The sequence below is a fragment of the Felis catus genome, chromosome D2 (genome assembly GCF_018350175.1).
Source record: "Felis catus isolate Fca126 chromosome D2, F.catus_Fca126_mat1.0, whole genome shotgun sequence".
In the NCBI taxonomy this organism is placed as follows: Eukaryota; Metazoa; Chordata; class Mammalia; order Carnivora; family Felidae; genus Felis; species Felis catus.
Genome location: NC_058378.1, coordinates 41,961,181 through 41,988,742, shown reverse-complemented (window position 1 = coordinate 41,988,742; position 27,562 = coordinate 41,961,181). Strand labels below are relative to the sequence as shown.

The window sequence follows — 27,562 nt, the reverse complement described above, 5'->3', positions numbered from 1 at the left end:
GTCCGTGAAGACTGTGAGCCAGGAGTAAGGTGATCCACTATCCCAGTCTGCCCAAGACTTAGGGGCTTCTTAGAATAAGGGACTTTTGATGCTAAAACCAGGATAGTCTTGGGCAAACTGGAATGGCTGGCCACAATAGCCAGTGTTTGCTGGATCTGGGATCTAGAATCTTCTTATAAGACCCAACTAACTGCAAAGCCTGTAACAACCAGGCCTGTTAAGGAAGTCACAAAAGCTGGGGTAGCTGCTTTCTAGATACAAAAGAGAAATTTGATTTGGCAGGCATTCTTGGCCAGTCTGGACCTTCCAACAGATTGATTCCTTGTTACTTTTTGTTGGACTCATTGCCATCAAAGGCCAGCCATCATGGAAAGACACACTTTTTTTTTAAGCTGAAGATTTATTTTCTTCTATTTATGAAGAACCAGATTCTATCCTTTTCTGTAATATCAGCCATGGCAGCCATCTGATGGTAATAATTTAACCATCTGCAACTGCAATCATTTAGTAAACTGTTTGCAAAAAATAAACCATAAAATGAAATGCAAATTGGATGAATTCAGAGGCACATATTTCTCTAATTAATATTGCTTCTTTCGGGAATTATAGGTTCCTTTTGGCAACATTCATTTTACTGAAATCTTCTCAGAAAATGCCATTTAAAGAGTGGAACATTAAATTTTTAGAAGGAAATAATATGGTTCCTTCAAAAATGCCTCCACCTTAAGTCTGTATTTTCAAAATAGGTCTCTTTTAAGAGAAGTTTAGGTACAGAGTCTGTTCTCAAAAGAGAGGGAAAAAATATGGAATGGCTTCCAAATGCGTAATGGATGAAATTCAAAGTGTTTAGTCTAGTTTTCAAAGGTGGTGTGGAAATAATGATCCCAAAGACTTTTCACTATCTCCCTGGAAACTTTCTCCATTTCTTCCTGGTGGATCTACAATTCGTCTTCAGACACTAACAGCACTGTGTCTTACACATAGTAAGAACTCAACAAATATAGATTGGATGGATGAAAGATCCATCCAATCCAATTGGATGGATTGAAAGGATGGAGAAATAATTGGAGTCAAGTTTTTACTGCTGAATTGTTGCTTATACAAAATATATTTTTTGTTCATATATGCTCATATTTTTGACTAGAACTTCTCTGATGTCTTTCAATTCAAACACGTTATGTTTTAACAAACTATTGCTTCATGTGTTCTTACATATGGTATAGGCTGTGTGCTTTTTAATTACTTTTATTCATGCTTCTATTACCCCCCCCTCCCCATTCAGACCTTAAGCTCCTTGGGGGGAAATGTCCAGTAAATGCTGCTGAATATATGCATATCTTGTTTTATTGCACTTTAAGGGGCTTTGTAGATATTGTGGGTTTTTTTTAACAAATTGAGGTTTTGTGGCAACCCCAAGTCAAGCAAGTCTAATAGCACTATTTTCCCAACAGTATCTGCTCATTTAGTGTCTTTGTGTCACATTTTGGTAATTCTCACAATATTTCAAGCTTTTTCAAGAGCATTATAGAGATGTGTGATCTGTGATCTTTGGTGCTACTATTGTCATTGTTTTGGGTCCCATGAACTGTTCCCATATAAGATAGCAAACTTAATCAATATATATGTGTGTTCTGACTGTTCTGCCAGCCAGCTATTACCCCTTCTCTATCCCTCTTTTCAGGCCTCCCTATTTCCTGAGACACAACAATATTGATTAGGCCAATTCTTAACCCTACAATAGCCACTAAGGGTTCAAGAGAAAGGGAAAGTCACATGTCTTTCATTTTACATCAAAAGCTAGAAATGATTCTTAGTCAGAAAGGCATGTCAAAAGCTGAGATAGGCCAAAAGCTAGGCCAAACAACTAGCCAAATCATGAAGACAAGGGAAAAGTTTGTGAATGAAATTAAAAGTACTACTTTTCATGTGAACACATGAATGATAAGAAAGCAAAACAGTCTTGTGGCGCCTGGGTGGCGCAGTCGGCTGAGCGTCCGACTTCAGCCGGGTCACGATCTCTTGGTCCGTGAGTTCGAGCCCCGCGTCAGGCTCTGGGCTGATGGCTCAGAGCCTGGAGCCTGTTTCCGATTCTGTGTCTCCCTCTCTCTCTGCCCCTCTCCCGTTCATGCTCTGTCTCTCTCTGTCCCCAAAAAAATGAATAAACGTTGAAAAAAATTAAAAAAAAAAGAAAGCAAAACAGTCTTACGGCAAAGAGGGAGAAAGCTTTAGTGGTCTGGAGAGATCAAACCAGTCACAACATTCCCTTAAGCCAAAGCCTAATCCAGAGCAAGACCCTAACTCTCTTCAATTTTTTTTTTTAATTAAAAAAATTTTTTTAATGTTTATTTATTTTTGAGACAGAGAGAGACAGAGCATGAGTGGGTAAGGGGCAGAGAAATCTGAAGCAGGCTCCAAGCTCTGAGCTGTCAGCACAGAGCCTGACGCAGGGCTCAAATTCACCAACCACAAGATCATGACCTGAGCCAAAGTCAGACTCTCATCCGATGGAGCCACTCAAGTGCCCCTAACTCTCTTCAATTCTATGAATGCTGAGAGAGGTGAGGAAGCTGTAAAAGGAAAGTTTGAAGCTAGCAGAGGTTGGTTCATAAAGTTTAAGGAAAGAAGCTGTCTTCATAGTATAAAAGTACCAAGTGAAGCAGCAAGCGCTAATGTAGAAGTTATAGTAAATTTTCTGGAAGATCTAAGATAATTAATAAAGGTGGCTATATTAGACAATGGATTTTCAATGTAGGTGAAACAGCCTTATAGTAGAAAAAGATGTCATCTATGGCTTTCATAACTAGAGAGAACCCAGTGTCTATCTTCAAATCTTCAAAGGACAGGCTAACTCTCTTGGTAGGGTCATGTAGCTGGTGACTTGAAGTTGAAGCCAATGCTCAATTACCATTCTGAAAATCCTAAGGCCCTTAAGAACTATGTTAAACTCTGCCTGTACTCTATAAATGGAACAACAAAGCCTGGATGACAGCACATTTGTTTACAATATAGTTTACTGAGTATTTTAAGCCCACTATTGAAACCTGTGCAAAAATAAAAAGATTTATTTCAAAATATTACTGCTCACTGACAATGCACCTGGTCACACAAGAGCTCTGATGGAAATATACAATGAGATTAATGTTTTCATGGCTACTAACACAACATCCACTTTGCAACCTATGGACAAAAGGAGTCATTTTGACTTTCAAGTCTTATTATTAAGAAGTATATTTTATAAGGCAAAACTCCATACATTGTGATTCCTCTGATGGATCCGGGCAAAATGAATTGAAAACTTTCTGGAAAGGATTAACGGTTCTAGATACCATTGAGAACATTCATGATTTATAAGAAACGTCAGATACCGGGGCGCCTGGGTGGCGCAGTCGGTTAAGCGTCCGACTTCAGCCAGGTCACGATCTCGCGGTCCGTGAGTTCGAGCCCCACGTCGGGCTCTGGGCTGATGGCCCAGAGCCTGGAGCCTGTTTCTGATTCTGTGTCCCCCTCTCTCTCTGCCCCTCCCCCGTTCATGCTCTGTCTCTCTCTGTCCCAAAAATAAATAAAAACGTTGAAAAAAAAATTAAAAAAAAAAAAGAAACGTCAGATATCAACATCAAAAGGAGTTTGAGAATTTTATTTCAACACTCATGAGTGACTTTGAGGGATTCAACACTTCATGGAGGAAGTAACTGCAGATGTGGTGGAAATAGCAAGAGAACTAGAATTAGAAGTGAGCCTGAGAATGTGACTGAATTGCTGCAGCCTCATAATAAAGGAGTTGCATCTTTGGATGAGCAAAAAAAGTGGTTTCTTGAGATGAAATCTAGTTCTGGTAAAGACGCTAGGAAGATTGTTGAAATGACAACAAAGGATTTAGACTATTCCATAAACTTAGTTGATAAAAAATACCATCAGGGTTTAAAAAGATTGACTCCAATTTTCAAAGAAGTTCTACTGTGGATAAAATGCCATCAAATGACATCTTAAGCTACAGAGAAATCATTCATGAAAGGAAGAGTCAATCAATGTGGCCAAGTTCACTGTTGTCTTATTTTAAAAAATTGCCACAGCCATTCCAACCTCAGCAACCACCATCCTGGTTAGTCAGCAGCCATCAACATTGAGGCAAGACCCTCCACCACCAAAAAGATTATGACTCCCTGAAATGTTAATGATGGTTAGCATTTTTTGCAAGAAAGTATTTTTATTAAGGTATGTACCTTGTTTTTTTTATACATAATGCTATTGCACACTTAATAGACTACAATATAGGGTAACAGAGCTTTTATATATACTAGGAAAACAAAAAAAAACTCTTTTGATTTGCTTTATTGTGATATTCACTTTATTGCAATGGTCTGGAACCAAACACCCAATATATCTGAGAAATGCCTATATTTAGAAGCTTTATCCCTGAATTTGTCTCTGTTATCATTGCTAAGATGGCAGATTATGTCTGATTCTCCCCCTCCCATGTTGTACTCTGACTGTCACTCCTTTCATTTTTCCTAGCTTAAAAATATCCCAAATTAGGTCTCCCCTTGCCCAAAGGACTATATGGTGAAAACTCACCTCTCTACTTTTTCCCCCCAGTCTACTCCCTAACCCAAATTCTTATTTAAATTCTAATCGCTACCAAAAAAAAGTAGACAAATTCAATTAAATTATCAAAGTTCACAGCAAGGTTAATGACATACCTGGAATGATTTTCATTTCTAAAAGACCACTTGTCTATACAGTAGATTTGTGAAACCAGATACTTGTCTATACAGTAGATTTTCAAGTACTGGGACTTGATAGTTTTCAAACATTTTTTGATGGTGTGGTGAATGTGTGTGTGTGTGTGTGTGTGTGTGTGTGTGTGTGTGCACGCGTGCGTGAGCGCTCACCGTCTAGGGGACAGATATTTCTCTTCCTCCATTAGCAAAGTCTGAAACATGAATAAGGATTAAAAGTCAGTGAGAGGTCATGGACTGATAATGGCTGGTAATAGAGAAAAATCTTAATTGAACCTTCAATTAACTGGATTGTTAGTGGTGAGGAGCAAGTTTTGGTACATCTTGCTTTTATTCCAAAGTGAGAAATTCGAGGGAAGAAAATAATCACAGGAATATCCTTTTTTAATTCTTGGGAGTATTCTACTGAGGTCAGAATAAATTCACTTAATTGTCTACATTTTCTATTTCCCAAGTTCCAACAATTGGAATAGATGTCCTAAATGATGACCCTGAGCCCCAACATGGGCTGTAATGATGAGGCAATGAGATAATGTGGGTGAAAGCATTTTGTGAAGTATAGTACATTGTGCAAATACAAGAAAGACCTTTTAATGCATACCTATCTCTAAAAATTAGTATTTCTTTGTAAAATTGTGACTCCCACTTTATGGAATTACTTAATGTGGCTAGATGGCCATGTTTTAAGAATGCTATAGAAAAATTTCCTTAAAGGGTCAGAGGTCTGCCTAAATCACATCCATTATTCTTTCCACCCTTGATATTTCACAATATATTATAACATGAGTGGGAGAAATACTATTTCAACAATTAGACTCTTGAACATGAAACAAATGTAATCTCTTTCTATTAGCACCCCACCTGCTTCCTGTCAAGATATTTAGTATTGAAACTGCCAGGTAATGTGATCTAATCCAGTGAATATCAACTTGGGTTGTATAAATCAGTTTCAGTTCTATGCTTCCCCATACTTGATCCTTCCCTTTTCACTAGTCACCCATCCTCCCAGCCATCAAGTGTCCACCACTGCCAGTCATAACAGTGAGCACTAGAAATGAGCATTAGCTTATAGGATTGGCTCTCTAGAGGGAGTAGCTCCCTAAGAGTTGGTATCATGCCCTGTGCTAGCCCACAGCTCATGCGTCCATAGCACAAGAGATCGTTGGTGCTGGTGGAGATGAATGAGTAATGGTAGGCTCTTCAGGAGCAACGTATTTCCAGCTACCTCTACTTTGGGGATCCTCTGAGAGAGTGAGATGAAACTTAAGTGCAGCTCAAGACAAGCAGCCTGTCATAGCATTTCCCTAAAGAATCTCACCTTGTTTGGTACCCAGAACTGTATTCAGATCAGTACTCCAACTGGTATGGTACAGCTACTGACAACCAGAGCAGATTCTGGCCAGAGCAGTGGAATGGAGTCTATGTCCATTTTAATCCTTATTTCATGGTTCATGGGGAGTCTTCTCAGAATGATGCTAAGAGAAGGGCTGGGGGATGGGAGGCACTAAAGGCCTAGGGAAGCTGCTGTTTTTCTGTCAGAAAGATTTCATTTTTAACAACCAGTTGAGCCATACTAGGCACACCAGCTAGGTATTAGTCCTGCCAATACCCTGGTCATTTCTGGAAAGACTATAGATCCACATTCTCCACTGCCATTCACAATTGCAACTCATGGGTACCTTTGGTATCCCCTTCTGTAGACCTATGAAGGACAGGACAGTTGTTTGGGGACTCACTATAAAGATGGTTAGCTTCCAACTCCTAACTTTTCCATTTACTAGCTATGAGACCTTAAGGGAGTTACTTAACTATATCTCCAGTCCATTATTTATAAAATCAAAATAACAATTTCATACATATGGTGTTGTGAGGACTAAATTAGTTAATATGTATAAGGTAATTGGAACAGTGCCTGGCACAGTAAATACTATGTAAGTATAAGCTGTCATTTCTTAGTCACTCTTGCCCAAAGGTATGAATGGTATCTGTAAAACTACTAATCTCATACCTTATCTGGTAACCAGTACTGCAGACCCCTCATATATGTGTGTACCTGCAAACTTTGATGGGTTCCTCCTGTATTTCTTCTATAACTATGATTGGCACTTTAGTCCAGTGAGGACAAACAGCCAAGATTCTACACTGCTTTCCTTTTCATATGCCTTCTTTTGTCCTTCCTTTTATAAATTTATATTGGTAATTTTTAGAAGTTTGACTAGTCTTTCTCTCTCTCTCCTGGAACAAGGGATGGAAAAAGTTCTATCTCATTGTGCCTATCTGACTATCTAAATGATCTCCTTCCCAGAGCAAGGCTGTTTTAGCCTTACAGTATGTAGGAACATTGCACTGAATGGTGCTTTATCTCTATGAGAAGGAAGGCTCCATCATGTAGCCTTAGAGGGATGAGTGTCAGCAATGATACGGTGTGGTGTGCGAAATGAGCCATTCATTCATACTTATAATGTAAATTCAGGCTCCACAGTTCTCTGCCCCATGCTAAGGCAATTTTTTGAATAGCTCAATTGTTAGGGTTTATGATCCTTTCCCATATTCTTCTACCACAGATGGTACAGAATCTTCATTCTTCCAGATTTTTAAATAGCTGACAAAGTCCTGAAGTGAAGAAAGAGGTAAGAGATGCATATACTGGAATTGTAAACAGTAGGAAAGAACTAATTGACCTAGATCAGTAATAATACTTGAGAGGGAACTAGCCTATGTGAATACCTACCCAAGTCATGTACGAGTTAGAGAAATTACAGAGAAATAATCTGCTTTTGGTTTCTATAATCCTAAATGTTTAAATATGAGTTATTGACTCCTATCAACTTGTGCATTGAGGTAGGGGATCACAACAGAGCATCAAATGAATCTGATTTTCTTGATAGCTGTGGCTAAGAAATCGGGACTGTGTTCACCTTAAGAACATAGCATATGAATACTCTTTGTGACTTTTAGTTGTTATGTGTATTTCCTGTACTGCATAAAAATGTAGTACATATTCAGTCTACTGTTGGACCAGATGTTTATTTTGCTTATCATAATAGACATGATACGAGCAGATTTCTCCATTCTTCTTTTATCCAACTCTGAATGGACCAATACCAATAAGCCCTTCTCCTTACCACTGTTCTGTGAGATATAACATGGTACAACCTGTCAGAAATGGAGTCCTGAATTTCCTGAGTGTCTATGTACTCATTCCTTGTTTCTGGATGTACTATAATAGCCATCCTTTTACTAGAAAAGCAAAATTAAGGTGGCAATTGAGTGATTAAAAGTATAGGAATAAAAACATTAGGTTTTTACCAAAAGGACCAACTCTCATATTAGTTCCTCTTTCTCTACATATGTATGAATAAATAACTTACACAAATTATATGTGAATAGTATAATTTATACAAATATATACACATATATAATATGAACATATTATATATGAATATAAATTCATTCTAGATCATATGTATTATATACATATCATATATATATATATATATGTATATATATATATATATATATATAACCTAGAAGGACTTTAATCTAGCTCTAGTCCTCAGATTCCTCATATATGGAATGTACTACTTGGACCAATTTATTACTAGTCATCTTCTAGATCTAAGTTCTATGGTTCTGTACATAATGGTAAAGTATTACTTTTTTCAGCAACCAAGAAATGAAGTTCTGTCCAGCTCAGTACATTGTGAGAAAGCTGTAGATGCTTTACTTCCTTTGCTACATTGACATGGTATATGTAAATATTTCATGAAAGCCACCAATTGCTGAAGAGGCAGTTCATTCTGACAATTCATTAGCATTATTTGCTCAATACAATAAACTCAGTGTTTTATATTGTTCAAACAAGGTCTATTTTGTAGCTTTGTTATTTTGATGTGGCTTTATGGGGATATTATAACATTTCTGTTCCACAAATGTATAGGAAGATGCAAGGCTCATTGTTTGGGGCTCAGTACAGTCCTGGCTGGCAGTTCCCTTATATAGCAGTGTATTAACTTAGCATATTAATGTACAGTTCATAGAGAGGCAGTTCATACGTCTCTCTTTCCATTTTATTTATACTCTTGAATGTCTACTCCAGATTATAATTATGTCCCTAAATCTCAAGATCATAATGCACACCAATTGCCGTACTATAAATCAAATCTACAAAAGCTAGTTTTGTTTAAGGAGGGCTTTGCAGCTTGGAAATACCTTCCTGAGAGTATTTAGATGGCACAATATGGAACTATGGGTAATGGTTGGTCTCAAAAGGTTTCTTAATTTTTTCTGTTGTCACTTATTTGGTTGCCATAACACCCTATAATAATCATCTCCATAAGAGAGGGAGGGAGGGAGTAAGGGGAAGTTGGAAGGGAAGGAGAGAGGAGGAGGAGGAGGAAGAAGAGGAGGAAGGAAGTGGAAGAGGAGGAGGAGGACAAGAACAAGAAGGCTTATTATTTTCTCAAAAGTTCCTTGTAAATGAGTAAACTAGAAGATAGCTTAACTGAAACTCCTGAGGGATTCTAGAACCCTCCGAAGGGGTTTTGCACACCAAGGACCTACCATTCTAGAGAACCACAAAACTAGGTTGATGAAGAAGCTGAAGTTGAATCCACTGTGAGGTCAGCATGCATATTAATAGATCTTTCCTTAATGGAGGTTTTATTTTTTCATTCCATAAGTGTATATTATGGGGAAAAGTAGCTATTCTCCTTGTTCACTTTTAAGATTGTCACCTGTGGTATATTTGAGAAACATGTGCAGCCTTGAAACCAGCAAGAGATCAGGGCTAGATGATTTTCTAGGAAGTTCATGTTTTATGGTACTTTTTTTTCTACTCGAAATGGCTGGAGAGCTGATAATATTAATAAAATTATGTATTTAGTAAATATTTAATGAACATCTCCTACATACTTTGCACTGTTAGGGAATGAAGTTATCTGTAACTTGAAAATCAGTGTTGATAGATGTGATGGCAAATTTTATACATCAGCTTGCTTGGGACATGGGGTGCCCAGATATTTGGTTAAGAATCATCCTGAGTGTGTCTTTGAGGGTGTTTCTACATGAGATTAATACTTACATGGGTAGACTGAGTAAAGCAGATTGCCTTCCCCAGTGTGGGTAGGTCTCATCCAATCAGTTAGAGGCCTGAACAGAACAAAAGGCTGAGTAAGAAGGAATTCTCTCTTTCCATCTATTCAAATTGGGACTTTTGTCTTTCCTTGAACTCAGACTGGTAGTTACACCATTGGCGCTCATAATTCTCAGGTCATCAGTCTTGGATGAGAACTCTAGCTTGCAGACCACAGGCTGTGGCTCAACTTCCATAATTAGATGAACCAATTTCTTATAATAAATTATCTATCTACCTACCTACGTACCTACTGTATTTGCTCTATCCCTCTAGAGAACCCTGACTAATACAATAGAAAAGTACAGATGTACACAATCATAAACCTACATCAATTGTTATTGGTGAGTCATGTGATAAAATATATAAACAGAGTGCCTTGGGAGGCCATCAATGGAAGTGGGTGCTCTATTTTGAGGGATCAGCAGGGAAGGATTCATAGAGGTGGTGACACTGAGTTGACTCTTTTTTCTGATTTTTCTAGGCAGAGAAGGTGGGATACTATGTACCACACACCAATATATGAGTCATTCATTTTATCCATTTCTTCAAGGAATGATGAGAGGTGCAGAATGGTTAGATTTTATACTATATGGGGAAATATCAGAAAGATGCATGGGGCATTGGCAAAGTGAAAGGACAATATCGTATTCCATAAGGAATATGGGGTATGGGTGAATCTAGTCAGACCATACCTACTTTTTTGGAAACTGAGCATCATTGCTTGGTTGCCTAATTTACCTGTAATGAACAATCTTATTACAAGTTTGTGAGAATTCTATCTTCTCCTGTAAAATAGTCCTTACCTTTACTTTATAACAATGTCCCTATTCAAATTCCTATCGTTTTTTACCTGGATAACTGTGAGCATCTTCTGCCTCTGTCAACACCTTGATTTCAGCCTTGAGATACCTTAACGAGAGGACTAACACTGAGTACTTCAGGAATTCTGTCCAACAGAAATTGTAAGAGAATAAATTTGTACAGTTTTAACCTGCAGAATGTGTTAAAACAGAAATAGAGAATATGCTACTGTCTCGTTTTATGTAGGAAAATTTGTGTTTTCAAAAAAATAATGTAATTCTCAATGGGAGCAAATTAGGGAATATAGCAAAAGCCTGAACCAAAGGTAACAGTATTTTGGATTAGTGTAGTAGAAGTAGAGAAAGAGAAAATTGTGTGAATTTGAACATTGGGAAGTAAGAGCTTCTAAGCTGGTGGTGGATCAGATATTCTAGGAGAGGAAAAGTGACATGTCCACAATTAGTCTTTGGTGTCAGGCTTAAGAAGCTGGTGAATGCTGTTGTCAGCCAAGAAGAGAGGTACCCTCTAGGGTGCACAGGCTGAGAGGGAAAGATTTTCTGCCATTCAAATGACTGACTAATACACACACACACACACACACACACACACACACACACAATGCTGTGCTAGTGGGAAAAAATATACCCATTTAACTTTGCAAATATACTTCTCCTGAACTGTTCACCCAATATTTTTTTTATTTTGAGCTACAAAAATGTTCCAATGCCTGTGTTATATTTCAACCTCTGAAAATCACAAATTTGCCCTGTTTCTCCACAAAAATTAGCAAACTCTTTAAATTCATTTACTTAATCTGGAAATACATATCTGCAGACTAATTACTAGGAGAGATTAAATGTTCTTTTTAAATATTCAGGATGATATATTTATCTGACGAAATTCTCCCCAAGTACATCTATTTGTAAGAAATGTAATGGGAATCAAGCCCCTCGTGCTGTGCATTATCCATGGTCCAATTTTCCAATCTTCTGAGTTGAACAGTGTCCATCAAAACGTGAGACTATTTCGCTTGGTGTGGCTTGTTTGGCTTATAATATGACAACAATATAGTAGTGGCAACATTATTATAATATATTCTGTATTATATAATTAATATATACATTTCATTATATACAGTCTATTATATATAAAATAAAATGATATGATATATATTAATAATATTAGTGTAACATTATCTTTAATATATGATACTAATTATCATGTTATATATTATATGAGATCTCTACATTATATTCAATGTTTGTTGGTCTCAGCAATTCTTTCCTTTTGCCTCTTCCATACAGCAGAGAGCCTTGGAAGTAGGAGAGTGTAAAGTTAAGGGAATCCTCACTGGTGTTAGCTTTCATTCGAGTCGTGCATTCATTTGGTGGTTGTATGACTTGGGGAAGTGATCTCTCTATACTTCAGTTTATCCATATATATGGTGGAGATGAAATAACAATTAACTCCATGTATTCTTGCTCAATTCTAAGTGAGTTAATGCATAGTAAACACTTAGCCCAGGGCTTATTACCTAGAAGGCATTCAGAAACATTCTTTTGGCCATCCTAGAGATTATCTGATTGAACCCATTTAACTGATAGATGAAGAAATGAAAATACAGATGGTGAAATCTTTATGCATACTCACATGCACTAAATCCAGGTTGCCTGCATCCTGAGGACACTGAGATACCAGGCTGCTAGTCCCTACCTCGCTTGTACTTGAAAGTAGCATGAATCAGAATCACCTGGAGCTGACACCCAGATTACTAGGCTCAATGCTCAGAGTTTCTGATTTGGTGGCTGGGGGCTGGTGGGGGGGGGGGTGGTCTAGCAAAATTCTCAGGTGAAGCTGCTGCTGCTGACTCAGGCATCACATTTTGAGAATTAGTGACTATGAGGCAGAGACCAGGTGAGAGTCTATTTTAAAGTGTGCCGATATCATGGATTCAATCAATGACTTAAGGGGTAAATAGATGAAGAGATCAGAACTTAATGACCTGTAGGAGGTGGGAGAGAAGGATGAATGTTGAGATGCATATTTTTGACAGCTAGGGAAATGCTATTAATTTAGATTAGGAAAACAGTAGGAGTGATGGTTTGGGAGGTGATCATGGGCTTCATTTTAGATGGGCCAAATGTGAGGTGCCTGTAGACTAAAAAAAAGAGGTGCTATGTAGTCAGTTAAAAGTTTTAATCTATAGCTTTGGCAAAAGCACTGAGCTAAAGTTAAAACATATAGTTGTATATGTGATCACTGAAAAGTGTTGACATGAATAAAACCTGTGTATACATGGAAAAAGAGGGGTGAGAATAAGAACATCACTGTTGAATAGGGGCACAGAGTAGATACAATGAAAGAGACTAAAGCATTTGTCAGACACAGAATTAGGGAGGAGCAGTAGGGTGAATGGCTAGACATGAATTGCCAGGAATATAATTAACATTGGAAAGTTATCCAGTGTCGTTAACCACATTAATAGGTTAAGAAAAAATCATGTGATAATCTAGATGCAGAAAAAGCATCAAGATAAATTTGAGAGAATGTTTCTCGTTGAGGATGATTGGAAAAGACTGGTGAGGTTTGGCAAAATGACACTCTCAGGCAAGTAGAAACCATATAGGATATGTTTACAACACGTTTTGAATTATTTTCTTTAATATTAACTACCCATTTTTATAATACGTAAAAATATCAAAAGGAAAACGTTTGCTGAGTATTGGAGCCATGGTGCGTGTCTCCTTCTGGCTCCCTGTAGCTCCTCAAATGGGAGATAAGCTCACTAGCACATTCTTTTAATCCTCAGAGTACCTTCTGCATTGTCTTGGATCAAAAGTTGCATCTTGAGCCATAAAGATTTTCATTTCCAGGGCACCTGGGTGGCTCAGTCGGTTGGCGTCCGCCTTCAGCTCAGACATGATCTCACAGCTGGTGAGTTTGAGCCCCGCGTTGGGCTCTGTGCTGACAGCTGGGAGCCTGGAGCCCACTTTGGATTCTGTGTCTCCCTCTCTTTCTGCCCCTAAACTACTCCCATTCTGTCTCTGTCTCTCTCAAAAATAAATAAACATTAAAAAAAAAATTAAAGATTCTCATTTCCTTCCATTGGACTGATAGGAAGCAAAATTCTAGAAGTTGAGGAACACCCTTTTGAAGATGCATTTGTATTTAGTTTTAAGTTCCATTTGGAAGTATATGTGGCATTTTCTACATATTTCATTGGATCTAAAACAATTACTCCTAGTATCTATGTAAACAGGTGGTATTATCAACATTCACTTATTCTTTGAAATGTCATTCTCCACTGGCATTCTCATCTCCCCACCTGCAAACTAAATATAAAGCATTAGAAAATGAAAACTTTTTTGCATGTGGTAGCATGAATTGGTAATTGAAGGTTTTCCTTGAACAGTGGGAGGAGGTCAGCCTGTAGAGTCAAACAGATCTGGTTTTGAATCCCAGGTTTGTTACTTAATATATGACCTTCAGCAGATCATTTCACTTCATTTCAGTTTCTTCATCTCTGAAATAAGGATAATAATGTCTTCCTTGTTTGGATATTGTGTGGAATGGAAATAATATATGGACTGCACATAACACTAATTATTCAGTAATTGGTAGCTATTATTATCATTATGTCATTTTCCACATTGAAGAATTTAGTCTCTTTCCCTTAAAAAGTATTAATCTCTAATCCTCTCTGTAAAGTATTCCCATAAACTTGAAGGAGTGGGCAGTCACTGAAATAATTACATGCATACACTTTCCTTCTGCCAGCTATTCCTACTGATTAAACATATTTGCATATGCAAATTAAAACACTGTGTACTCATTACTTTAAATATGTTTTTCATTAGGTAAATGAAATGCTTATTGAAGATGATATAAGGCTAAAAGCAGAATATTGTCAAAACAAGTTACAGGATGATTTTTTAAGTTTATTTTTTAAGTATGGCAACACCACTTTTACTTTTAACCATGTTATATAGATAACATAGTAAAATGTGTTTTATATATTACCTGGTGAAAAGTAAATAAATATATATTTTTTATTCAATATTTTTTGTCAGCACATGTACTAATCTGTAACCAAAGTCCACTAATAATTATGGTTTTTCTAACTAAATTACAGGTGTGATTTAAATTTTCTTTAAATGTCATTCTAATTATACAGGAATAAATCAGGTATTTTCTCTTTAATGCTTGACCAAAGGCTAAAGCAGAAATAAAGACAAAGTCAGAAAATGCCCTCTTTGAAAACTGAAGCCAATAAAAATCTATTTAAAAAAATGAAAGGACAACAAAGCATCCATATGCAGAACATTTCCACCAAGAGACTTCGAAATTTCCCAGATGTTATTAAAATAATTCGGGTAGCTGGTTTTCATGGTCTCTCTCAGCACCACAGTCAGCATCTTTTCCTTACTGATTCTATCTCAACATATGCAAACCTTCATTTACCTTCCTGATTACTGAAACAAACAAGCAAAATTGCCCTCTGGTTTCCTCTCCTCCCAGGTGACTGCCTGAGCTCTTTTCTGATGATCTTATATATACTCTCACATATAAATTCAGGCACTATCATGTATAAATTCGGGCTTTTATGTTCATTCAACTTTCTTAGAGGAATCTACATTAACAACTTCCCAGTTTCCTATGTTTCAACCAGTGAACCCCTCAACTCACTTGTGTTCCTCTGCCTCTTCCTCTTTCCATAGCTTTTCCCATCTCCAATCTAAACTATCCCACACTTAATAATCTATTCTGGTTGGAGAATACAGTTGTAAAGAAGAGAGAATTGTTCCTTATTAATTTAATTTGTACATTTAATGCCTCCAAGCTCCATACAAATTGCTTTTTGTTGTTGGCTATGAGGTTGACTGCCTGTTCTTGAGTCTTTATTTAGGGACTTGAATATCTTGTGTTCTTGGGTCTTTATTTGAGGACCTGAATACCCTCATGTATAGACCACATTATCCTGTTAATAAGGGCCATCTTCTTGGAGTATTAGTAATTTTCTAATGCTGGTTCCTTGGACTTTGCCATTCCAGTAGGAGATTATCTATCAGAGTCATACCTGAGACCATTAAAGATTTCATGTAAGCAACACACACATTAAACAGGAAAAAAAGAAGAAAGGAGATGAGAGTCTCTACATAATCAATAGAGAATGAGAGAACAAGGGACAGTCTAACTGTGTCCCCTCAAGCAAGCTGCCATCTGAATTCCCGCCATCAATTCCTGTCCCCCGCTGTGCTGCTTTGTTGCTCCATTGATATTTATCCTCTACTCCATTAGATCTTTTAAAAGCCTATTGAAACTGCTTAATTATGTAATGTCTGAGTCTGGTGAAGTCTTTCTCCTTGGATTTCTCTTACTTGGGAAGAGAAGATCTTTTTCCTGTCTCTCTCTCTCTCTTTATTGTTGTTAACAGATTTTTCTACTTCTCTCTCTAATTCCACACCATCCCTTTCCTCTGGATTTTTAAATTCTGATTTGATTTTAGTCTGTTCAGGCATTTAAAGGTGTAGTATGAATGCACTACCATCTCAAAAGCTTTTATTGTTCTTTCTGCATGCTCTAAAGCAAAGCCAACACAAAGTTGTACTTGTGTGGTGTTTGAAAACAAATGTGGCATATCACAAGGGGTACTATATATGTGCTGTTATTTCAAGGACTCTGTAAGACCTCTATGATGGTTTTTGGTTTTTAATCCCAAATAGCTCAAGTATTGATCCAAAATGTTTTGGGTCTGTGTAGCACTCTAAAGCACCTTGGAAGTTCCTAAGGAGTTGTTCTGTTCTTACTGAACTCTAATGATGACAATATAAAAAAGGAAAAAATGTGGAAGCACCTCCTAAGATGTTTTGGATGGAGCAAAGTTGTACTCTTACAGCCTCATTCAGGTAATATGGGTTCTGTGCATTCCATCTAGAAGAGAGAGTATGAAATCTTTGAGTGCCTGATGAGTTGTCTAGAGTCAACTTGCTCAATGCCAGAAGCCCACAAAAGATCACTCTCCTTGAAGGGAGAAAGGGGAGATTTCTTGGGGCAAATGTCCTGTTCTTCTATCATGCCAATTTTTCATTGTCATTATGCATAAAAGTCTAGCTCCTAAACAGTTCATCCTAAGTATATCTTAGGCTCCCCAAAGATGTTGGCTGATTTCCTGTCCTCACATGAGTCTCTTTGCTTGGAAACATATTCTCTATTTTCCAAAGATTTGGCAAAAATGCAAGCAAGGTTATATCTAACATCCTCCAGAAGGACTTCACATGGCACATTATGGTCTGCTAAAGCTTCTACCTGGGGGGTCTTAAATGTTGAAATTTTTGCAGACTCTAGAATTACAATGATCCAGATTTTCCCCTCAGGTTTGCATCTCACTCCTTTGTGAGGTTACAACTGATGTGTAAGTTCCTGCAACTCAAACAGTGTAGCTAAGGATTATGCAGTAGGACCAGGGATCCAAAGAGAAACACCATAGAGAAAGATATTTATTTGGATGATGCCAATGCCAGCCAGAGCCCTAGATAAGAAGCTTGTAATCTTTTATGTAAACTTTCCCTCTGTCATTGATTTCAAATGTCTTTGGATGATTTTGATCATGTATTCCTTCTTTCATTTATTTAGTCATAATTTATTAAATGCTAACTCCATACTAAGGACAGAAGGATAGGATCACTTTCTATAAAAAGCTTACAGTCAAGGCATCAAACAACCACTTTATCAAACACATAGAGTAGACTGTTGAGTCAGCCAATTACTGTAAGAAAAAAATGGCACAGTCAGTTTAGGGTAATTTGAAGAGGGTTAATTTACAAAGGGACTATTTATGGAGGTGCAGTGAGGGGGAAAACAACACTGATAGTTCAGCATCCTGCAGCCAGGATAGTTGTTATCACCCAAAAAGATGAGAAAGGTGAATGGGGAACAGAAACAGAAGGTAATAATAATTCCACAGAGGAGGCAGCCAGTAAAAAAAATACCTTTGGTCAAGTAAGACAAAACAAAACAAATGCAACAAACAAAACAGTCCATAAGGACTTTGAAGGGAAGCCAGGGAATAAAAACGATGTCATTCTTCCTCTGATCTCCTGGAATGACTCCCATTGGCTGAAGCAAACCAGAACACAGAAAATAAGAGTCCATTCATATGTCTGTGCATGTCAAGCACTCTGGAAATGAGCTTGAAGAGTGGGAAATAGAGGAGTAGATTTGCAGTGTGAACCAAGACATCTTTTATAATTGACCCTTATACTGCTTACCACCCTGTCTTTCCTTTTGTCTGGGGAAAAGTTTATAATAAGAAAATAAGTTTCCACTCCAGTGAGGGAGAATGTGGTCACCCCAAATTTTACCACTTTGGCATGTGGATGTTTTTGAGCTGAAGGCAATTAGGACCCAGCAGACTCAGAAAAGGTTTTTTTGGTTGTTTTTATTTTTTTGTTTTCTGTTTTTTTTTTTGTTTTGTTTGTTGTTTGTTTGGGTTTGTTTTGGTTTTTTTTCCTTTTTTAACCTCTTTAAGGCTGAAAGAATTTAAATAGAGGGCTAAAACTAGAGATAACATTTCTATCAGAAACTTATCTGCATTGCGTGGCAAACATTTGTTTACCAAACATTTCTTTCTTCTCATCTTTCTGTGAATTGGCTTCCTCCCCTCTGAAACCCCAATCCTCTCCCCTCTCCTCCTTAGCTAAGGATGGCAGAAAAGCCTCGATTACCTCCTGTCTTTGTGGCTCCTGTACTTAGGAAATTAAATTTCTCTCTTGCTAATCTGTCTTATGTCAAATTAATTATTAGATTAGCTAAAGAACCTAGAAGGGGGAAAAAAAAGAAAGAAGTGAAAAGTTGTCTGCCCCTACATCGGCCTCTATATTACAAGATGGATCAGTTTGGTCCTGCTAATACCTGAAACCTAAATCATCTACTACTGGTGCTCTTGGCAGAAAGTCATGGGGCTAGAAGTGGGAGAAAAGTGGAATAGAAACACCAAGTAACATAAAATACATCTGCTGTATTTAGGACACAGTTCTGTAGAACATATATTTTATTGGGATCACATACACCATCATATGTCAGAAACATCGTGTTTGTTGCTGCTAAAATATTAAGAGGTCCACCACATATTTATATCTCTTCCTTTACGGTGTACAGAGCAGGGTTTGGCAATTTATCAGTCACTTTGAAAGGAACATTCCATCTTTTTCCAGACTACTGCCTCCTTAGAAATGTTATCAATATGACAGCACCCTTAGCTTTTTCTGGGTCTACTGAGTCCATCAGTAAAATATTGCCTAGTAACACTACAGAACAAATGACCACAAACTATCAGGTCATAAAACCATAAACACCTTTTACTAAGTATATGGATCAGCTGGGGTGGCTCTGCTTTAGTCTGTATCATCTTGAAGGTGTCAGCTTTGTAGTACAGCTTTTGCTACACTGGTATCTCATCCTTTGCCTGATATCTAGTGTGCTGGTGTGAGCATGTTCCGGTGATGGCAGATGGGCTAGATAACAAGGAGAGGCACAAGAGACCTCTTAAGCCATAGGTCAGAACAGATATTCTGTCATTTCTGCCTCCATGCTAGTAGGGTAAGAGTCATGGTTGAGTCTAATGTCAACAGGTAGCAAAAAATATTCCACCTTCATGGAAAGAACACAAAAATCTCAGGGCAAAAGGCTTAGAAAAAGGGAGGGATAAAAATTTGGGCCAATAATGTAATCTACAACAAGGATCCAAATGGTTTGTAATGTCATTCGTAACTTGGGCCAGCATTAAATTCTATGGGATATCAAGAAAATTAAAGTCATTGCAGACTATAGTATGACATAGAGGTTGGAATGTTGAAATAGCTCTGTATCATGACAAAAATCATATACTAATGTCTCTGTCATTAAAACTGAAATTACTCCTAACTTTCTTTAAGTCAGATCTTATCACCTTTATAGTGGATAGGCTATTTCTTCCTATACTGCTTCATCTAGATCTATCTAAACTCTTTTTATAAGGAAAAACAAAAAAGATGATACCGGTGAACTTGTGAGGCAACTTCTGAGTCATAGATTTTGGAAGGCTCTGTTGCAAGAGAGAGCTGCTTTCCTCAAATGAAGAAAGAGCTGCTTCTGCCAGCAAGGGATGTACAAGAAATTGGGAGACTCAAGCTTTCAGCCTTATCTATGTCTGCCCGAATATTTCCATCTCTTTCTTCAGGATCTCATATTTTTCCTTGACTTGTGCCAAGGAGTAAGTGTAAAAGACTTGATGAGATTGAATTGGGCAGCTTTCATCATTATTGTCTTACTGTCTGCAACTCTTATTCCCGGACCCTGGGCTTGATCTAAGTTATTTCTGTCATGTGACTGCAAAAACTAAGGGACTTTGTCAAAGTGATTATGGAGCCCTAAAGTTTTCATACATATTTTTAGTTATTCATAGATTTTATTTTCTCTTTGCTCTTATGGATCCTCCCTAGTGTTCTTGGAAAACGTATGATTCCACAAGTTTACAGTTGCTCTTCTTGCCATAGCAACTAATGATCATATTCAACAATCCTCCAACACCTTGCCTTCCACCTGCTTTGCATCTAGTATCCCTACCACTGATATTGTGATTAATCATGATGTAATTATATGAACTGAATAATTAATATCCCATTTCCCCCTGTAAAAAAGTAGATTAACTTTGTACCCTAGAATATATGATTAATTAAAATTCACAATCTCATTTTAGAGATCTGTTTCCTGAAGCCTCTTATGATACCCATTACTATGTCAGTTAAGGTCTCAACAGAAAACAGATGGCATATTCAAATTAAGATCTTTTTTTTTTAAGTCTGTTTACAAGAGGCTGTGGTGGCTCTTTAATGAGAGAGTTATCGATTCTTTGAAACTCCATTGAGAGAATTCCCACTCTCTTTGAATTTGGACTAGCCTGTGACTACTTTGATCAAGAGAATAGGGCAGAAATGATGCTATTTGAGTTCTGGGCCTAGCCTTTAAGAGAAGCAGCAGCTTCCTCTTATTTTATCCAAGCCCCAAACCACTGCGTAAGAAGTAAGCCTAACCTGCAGGAAAGACCACATAGATGCTCTGAGGCCATGTTGAAAGAGAGGGGGGCTCAGTCAGCCCAGCTTTCCAACGATCCCAACAAAAGTGCTGGAAATGTTAGTGGAGCCTTCTTAGACATTCCAGATGACCACAGGTACCAGGTTAATGCCACTGGTTAAAGTTGTGTGGGGCAGAACTAGCCAGCTAAGCCCTGCCCAAATTCCTGACCCACAAATTATACAGTATAACATCACAGATGTTTGAATCCACTAATTTTCTGGGTGGTTTGTTATGCAGCAACAGATGAGAGGAACAGATTTAGTACCAGGAAATTAGTTGCTGTCTTGGCAAAAAATATGACTATGTGGCCTTGGCTTGGAACAAGTTGCAAGCCAGTGGAAGCTAAGAGTAACTCAACAGATTCTGTGCAAGTTAGAAGGGCTTCATGGAGCCTGTTGATGAAGACTTAGAGGACATAAGAAAATGTTATTAAAGGCTGGAGGAAAAAAGACTATTTTTATGTCGTGACAGTAGGTAACACTCTTGCCTATGGAGACATGGAAAATGTGCAAGGTATTTCACATACTTGTGGAGGTTGGAAATATTTCTAGCAAATTGTAACTTGTGTTTTCTTGCTACCTATGAAAAGAGAGAGATATAAGAAGAGAGAAAAACTGAAAGGAATTTTTAGTTTTTAATTTTTTTTAATGTTTATTTTTTGAGAGAGAGAGAGACAGAGCTAGAGCAGGGGAGGGGCAGGGAGAGAGGGAGACAGGGATTCTGAAGCAGGCTCCAGGCTCTGAGCTGTCAGCACAGAGCCCAATGTGGGCTGGAACTCACAGACAGTGAGATCATGACCTGAGAGGAAGTGGGAGGCTTAACTGACTGAGCTGCCCAGGTGCCCCTAATTTTAATTTTTAAGCTGAATTTAGAAAGCATATAAAAGCCAGGGGTGGTCTTTCTAGCTTGCAAAAGGCTCTTAAAGTAAGAACTGGCCTCAAGGCAAAGTTCAAATTCAGGACATTAAAGTATGACCCCAGAGTAAAGATAAAGTCAGGGTGTGGCTATAAGGCCCTTATTAAAAGCTTAAAACGATTTAGCTTTTAAGAGTAGTAAAGTTATGCCTTGTAGGTGGTTTCAGTTATAAATGAGGGTTTCTAAGAATACTAATCACAGTATTACTGCTCTGGGTTGAATTGTGTTCCCCTCAAATTCATATGTTGAAGCAGTACTTCAACAGTGCTCCTTTATTTGGAGATTCCTCTTTATCAAGTAAAATGATGTGGGTAGGGTGGGCCCTAATCTATTATGGCTGGAGTCCTCATAAAATGGGTAATTTGAAGACAGACTCACACACAGACATGTGAATGTCAAGGCAGAGATTAGAGTGCTGCACATATAAGCCATGAACACCAAAGATTGCCTACACACAGGAACACCAAAGATTGGAAGTGAGGGGAGAAGCAGAGAATAGACTTTTCCTGACAGCCTATGGAGGGTACCAACCCTGCCTTGATCTTGGACTTCTGGCCTCCAGAACGGCGGACAATAAATGTCTGTTGTTTAAGCTACCTTGTGTGTGGTACTTTGTAATGACAGCATGAGCAAATTAATACAGTCCCACATCACCCTCGCAGGGAACCCAGGGATAGAAAAGGTTATCTGTAAGAGATTTGGGAGTGTGGTTGTGTCTAATGAAGTGAATTACAATTTGACAAAGAAAGGGAAGACAAAACCTTTTTTAAATGGCTTAGATTGAAAGGGACAGAGACAGAACAAAATGAAAAGAGAGACCCTCAGTCTACTGGGGCAGGTAATAAGCTGAGAAACCTAATCAGCTACAAACACCAGCCATGTCTTATGGGAAAATATAATAGGAAAAGATAGGATAAAATAGGCAGAGAGGGAAGGATAGGACCTAAGGTCCCTGGGTGGGGGAAAACACATATTTTGGAATAATGCTGGGAGTGTCTGACCACAGCAAACTCCCTCAGACTTAAGGTTCCTCTTAAGAATGTAGCAGACCCACCTACTCCCCCTCAGTTTTCCCTCGGGAATTTGATGAAAGATCTAAGTATGGCCATAGACTGACTGCCCCTCATACAATGGAAACAAACCAAGCAGGAATGGACAACCCAGTACCCAGAGTTATCCAGCCAATAAGGGTAGAATCTCAGAAGGAACAAAGGGGAAGCAGAAGGCAGGGGTTGGGGGTGGGGTGGGACCAGAACCTTATAAAACAAGGACCCTTGCCTATAGTTTGCAGGCATTCATTTTTGAATGTTCCCTCTCTGTAAGGAGAGCTTCCCTACTATTCTTCCTTTCTAATCTTATATTCTAACAAAATTTTGCCTGCTGCTCATTCTGTGTCCACCTCTTCATTCTTCAAAGCTGTGAGACAACAAATCCTGGGTATTGTGGAAAAAAAAAATGCTGCAACAAAATGATGGATGATTCACAGGGTGGAGACAAAAGCCACAGAGAATCATCACCAGGGAGCAGGACTGAACCCTAATTAAGAGTTGACCAGATGTGCCCTGCTGGGTTTTAAAATTATTATGGATCAGTAACTGTTTGTGCCTTCCAGTTCCTCCCTTTTGGAATAGAGGTGTTGATTATGGTTATCCTTTTTTTGTTATCCCATTCTAAGTTTTGACATGTGAGAAGAAAATACCTATTTTTCCTCCTAGGAGGAACCATATTCAAAGAACTACACTCAAAGAGCTTCCTTTACCTGGGCCTGATTGAGATGATGAGATCTATTTAAGCCAATGCCAGAATGGGATGAACTCTGGCGCTCTTAGAACAGGGTAAGAACATTTGGCAGATTGTAGGAATATGAATAAATTGTGGCTAGAACATGGACTGAGGTAGATTAGAAATGGCCACACATCCTCTGAGACAACTGCCATTTGAGAGGTGAGGTGTTTCCCTCTCCCCTTGAACCTCTGAACCCTGGGATTGGTTTGACTGAAAGAGCACAATAAACATTTTATGTTGTCAGTTGGCAGGTTAAAAAGACATAGAGTCATCTCCTTCTATATGCACCATATGTAATCTCCCTCCTGTAAGTGTGAGTAGGCCTGTAAATACGATGGGCTATCACTCCCACGATTATGTTACATCTTGAGGGGAAGGGATTTTGCATATGCAATTAATACACCAAATAAGTTGATTTTGAGTTAATCAAAAGGACCCCATCCTGAGTGAGCCTGCACTAACCAGATAAATCTGAAAAGGGAGAGGTCTTTCATACAGAAAGAGATGCAAATCGTTCGAGAAATTATCTTGCTGGTCTTGAAGTTATACAGAGGTCTGTTGTCAGTGGGCCTATAGCATGAAACACGGAGCATAGTACTGGAAGCCTTTAGGAAGAGAGAATAGTCCCTGAGTGAAAGTCAACAGGAGAACAAGAACCTTGGTCCTATCTCCACAAAGAAGTGAATTCTGCCAAAAACCTTAATGAACTTTGAACACCACCGAGTCTCAAATAAGACCCCGGCCCAGCTAATATCTTGATTTCAGCATTTTGAGACCCTAAGCAGAGAGTGTGCCATGCTGTGCCTGGACTTCTGAACTACAGATCTCTGAAATAGTAAGTTTGGGTTGTTTCAGCATAAATTTGCAGTAATTGATTACACAGCAGTCAAAAATGAATACAGATTTTGATATCAAAATACGTTACTGTTGTTACAAATACCTAAAATATGTTAGTGGCTTTGCAGGTAGGCAATGGGCAGAGACTGGAAGAATATTGAAGCAAATGAGAGAAATTCTCAGTTGTCTTGAACAGACATTGAATAGAAATATGGACAGTAAGCATGTTACCAGTAAGAGTTCAGAAGGAAATGAGAACATTACTGGAAACTGAAGGAAAGGGGCTTTTGTTGTGTAGCATCAGAAAGATCAGCAGTATTGTTCTTGCAGTTATGTTGACAACAGAACTCAGAAGTGATGGATGTAAACATATAGCTGAGGACATTTCTAAGTGAATTGTGGAAAATTCTGCCTGGTTTCTTCTTTCTGCTTAGAGTTAATGTGAGAAACATAAACATAAAAAGTTATTAAACAAGAAAGAAACAGAACTTAATGATTTTGAAGACTCTGCCCCTCTAGATAATAAAAACGCTAAAAATAAAATGTAAAAGGAAAATAATATTGCCAATAGCATATGCCAATGGCATAAAGAAAGGGCTGAATGTTCTGTGCTCTTTTATAAGATGGTCGATCAGTTGTGGTCCCAAGAGGAGTCAAGAGGCTCAGGAAAACAAAGTTTATTATATTCACAGGTCCTAGAAAGGGGGTCACCACATTGCCACACAGAGTCACAGGGGAAGCACCAGGTTTGGGTCAGGTGGCAGAACAGAAGAGCAAGGGGAAAGGATAGGCTAGAGCCTTCACTGGGATTTCTGCAGGAAAGATAGGTAAGGCAAGACAGAATTAACATCTTAGGAGTAGCTACTTGAGTAAGTCCAGTGGACTTTGGGCTATCTGGGGTGGTCTCTAGTTGACTGGTACACAGCCCCGGGATGATAAGGCAGAGGAATATTGTCTCCTGGGGTGTAAGAGCCAGATGGAGGAGTCATAGGTCTGGATTGGTTAGTTTGCCTATGAAAGGCAGGCTCCTTTGCTATCCCTAAGAATTGGCAGGCCCTGGGAAGGGAAGTCTCTCCCCACATAGAAAGGTTTTTAAGATGTCAAAACATCATAATATATAGGAACTAAAAAATATAAACAGTACGCTGAAAGTGTGACTTTACAACCTTCTGCTAAGTCTCAGATAAAGATCGGTGGGTTTAGCTTTAGCCTAAAGAAATGAAACCCAATAAAATCCATTGAAGATTCCGATGTTCTCAATAATTTTTTTTTTCCTCCAGCAGCATACTGCTAGCTTGGACTGAAAGGGACAGAGAGAACTTGAAATGAAGGGGGTTTCCAGATCACCAAAATTGTATTGGCAGCAAGCAGGTGGATAAAACTACTCCATTTCCAATACTTGCTACTTCTCATGGAAAAGAAAGGATGACTCAGAGTGGAAACAGTAGCCCAGAGGGCAGAGCTTAGGGACCCAGAGAATTATTCTGAATCATTGAAACTGAGTCCAGAAAAATCTCACTATTTGCCCAGCTGTATTATAGAACTCCCAGGAACCAGTTTCTCCTTGGCACCTTTTTTTCCCCCCATTTGAACTGGAATATCTGTAAGTCTTATCAAAAACTTGTCTCTCCATTATATGTTGAGAATGTTGAGGCTACAGAATGTGTCCCTTTAGTTTCACATGTCCTCATGTGGGGAGAAATTTTGCCCCCAAAGCTGAATATAGTGGATTCTTTATTACCTGGAGTTTCATATTTATCTGATTTAGATGTTTTGGATGATGAGTTCTTGGACTTTGAGCTGATCTATAATGAGACTTTTGAGAACCTTTGGAGTGGAGTGAATGTATTTCTCATTTTAGTAGGATATGAATCACTGGGGACCTTGGGAGGACTGTAACAAGCAAACTTGTAATGTAGTCCCTAAGATTCCTGTCCTTTGGTGTACATGCTGCTTATAATCTCATCCCCTTGAATGTGACTAGGACACATGAATATGATGGGGTATTTGCTATGTAGCCGTAGAAAACTAATAAAGCCAGGTAATAACATCACTTTTAAGAGGACTAGTAGCTTTTTTCTTGCTCTAATCAAGCTGTATAACAGAAGATCTCTTCAAGCCATGTAAAGAAATCTGATTACCTCACTGGAAAGACAAAGTGGAAATGCACTGAGACCACATGGAAAGGAAAAGTGCCTAGCCTAGCCTAGCCTTCCAGCTGACATTACCAATGTTCCAGGGATATTAGTGAAGCCCTCTTGGATACTCCAATAAAGCCAGTCAATGCTACATGGTGCAGAAGAATTGGCTGGCCAAGCCCTGCCAGAATTCCTAACTGAAAACATTATGAGAAAAAGTACAATGTTTATTGATAAAGTCACTAAATTTGGGAGAAGTTTGTTATGTAGAATGGATATCTTGAAGGGAGGAGGCTGCTATTTACAGAAATAAGGTATAAGAAATAAGAAATAAGATTTAAAGCCATAACCCAAAGCTGGTAACCTGCAGACTTATAGAAATACTATGCTAAAGAGATACAAGAAGGAAGATTTAGTATAGCTCTGTCGTATGTGGTTGTTTATAGGAGACCATCTTGAATGAAGTACTGATTTGGGATTGAAAAATATGGTCAGTCCAAGAAGGAATCATGGGGTTGAAACCCCTGACCTTATTCTCTTTTCTCCCTCTGATCTCCTGCCATGGCTTCTGGTTGGTCAAAGCTCCAGAAAGTACAGATTAGGACAGTTCCTTGTAATTTATACAAGTCAGCCTTCTGGGGCAGAAAGTCTGGTGGAAATGCATGAGTAGTAGACCTGGTGGAGGAAGCGTAGAGAAGATATCTAGCCCAGCTGTAATCCCTACTGTGATGGAGACAGACACAAGATGTGTAGACACTAAAGATCAATGAATGCATCTCTAGGATTGGAAATTCAGTGTGCTTTCTTGAGGAACTGTTGCTTGAAAGATTGTTAAGAGTTCTATAAGTGAAGAATAAAGGAGGAGACAATTTATAAAAAGAGAAGAGCAGGAAAACCCATGGAGAAGAAGTAAAGATGCCATATTTTATTATAGTTCTGGGTAATTAGAGCAGAGCAATTAGCAATAGCATTTACCACAACACACCATTATTATTTTTGTTTGTTGCTAAACCACTTATTGGTGAAATAGTTAAGTGTCAGTTTTTCAACAGTCTACCACATCCCATATGCCATGTAATCGGTATTTTCAAAGCTTGAGT

At 38.3% G+C, this 27,562-nt stretch overlaps 1 protein-coding gene across 2 annotated transcripts in view; it reads left to right on the top strand.

Moving 5' to 3' along the window:
• Positions 1 to 27,562, top strand: part of LOC123381008 — a 789,636-nt gene that overhangs the window by 700,039 nt on the left and 62,035 nt on the right. The gene's annotated exons all lie outside the window — the stretch shown is intronic.